This window comes from Nannospalax galili, unplaced genomic scaffold, assembly GCF_000622305.1.
Source record: "Nannospalax galili isolate Female #2095 unplaced genomic scaffold, S.galili_v1.0 scaffold1203, whole genome shotgun sequence".
Lineage (NCBI taxonomy): Eukaryota > Metazoa > Chordata > Mammalia > Rodentia > Spalacidae > Nannospalax > Nannospalax galili.
This window is the reverse complement of record NW_008349001.1, coordinates 37,744-38,950: the sequence shown is the minus strand read 5'-3', so window position 1 is coordinate 38,950 and position 1,207 is coordinate 37,744.

The following is a 1,207-nucleotide window of genomic DNA, read 5'->3' as shown; positions in this document are numbered from 1 at the left end:
CTTCTCAGCCTCATCTTCTAAGATAGCCAAGGTATACGGAGCAGTTACGCCATACTGTGACATGGCAGTCTTCAATTCTTTGATTAGTGGAAATTCAAGCATTCTCTGATGTCGCCATGCCTGCCTCTGGTCATCTACTGTTTCTGTTACGGGAAAAGCCTGCATATTGGAGGAAAATCTATGCGTTTCATTAAAACCCTCTTTATATGAATGAAAGCCAGGCCCCCTGGGGGCTGGGCGAGCTCTTTCTCTATCTGCTCTTTCTCTATCTACAACAGCCTCGCTACCTCTACCTATTCTAAGCTTTTGTAATTTAAGCATCAGCGCCCGACACATCTCTTCTAGCTTAATTTGTTTGAGTATCAGTGACTGATGTATTTCCTCCAACTTAATTTGTTCCTGCAGCTGTTCTATCTGTTCCCTTGATTCTGATCTAGGATCTATCGCTGCCATGATAGTTGGAGCAGGCAGTACACTATAGGAAGGAAGGTGGTCACATTTTTGCCTCTCATGGCCAGTTAATGATCTAGTCTCAGTTTTGCAAATCAACCCCTCTCTCTCAGACTCTGCGCCATGTGCATCCAAGGTTAGGCAGATAGCTTCTGGTAAAAGAGGATAAATACGAATATGTTCTTTTTTAAACTTTTGGGCATCCTCTTGATTTTCCTTTCCTTTAACTGACTCTAAAGACTCCTTCTTTAAATTTTTAGGAGAATCCTCATCTTCAAGGGAAATTAAGTCAGGCTCATCCTTGGGAATTTCCTCAACTCTGACTTAGAACTATTTCTAAAAATTTCTTCTGCCTGGGCAATCGCTGCCACTACTGGTTCATGTTCATCTCTCCTATATATTAATTCTTTTATTAGATTCCAGTAAGAAAAAGCAGTAACCGGGACCTTTCCAGGCCCAAACACTGTATAAAAATATTGTAATGCATCTCCTACTCTTCTCCATCTCTTTATATCTATGACCCCTTCTTGGGGAAACCAGGGACAAATGTCCTTTAAAAAATCATAGAAATGAAATAAATCCGCAGTCCTAACCTTTACTCCTCGTGTCTTTAGAGCCTCTCTCAATTGCTTGACATAAATCTGATGCTGGCTCAATTCTTGCCCCATGATCAGACGGCACAACTTACCTTTGGTTCGGTCTCGGCAGGCTCCCCCGGTGCGTCTCTGAACTACTCAAAATTGAACGAGTGCACTCT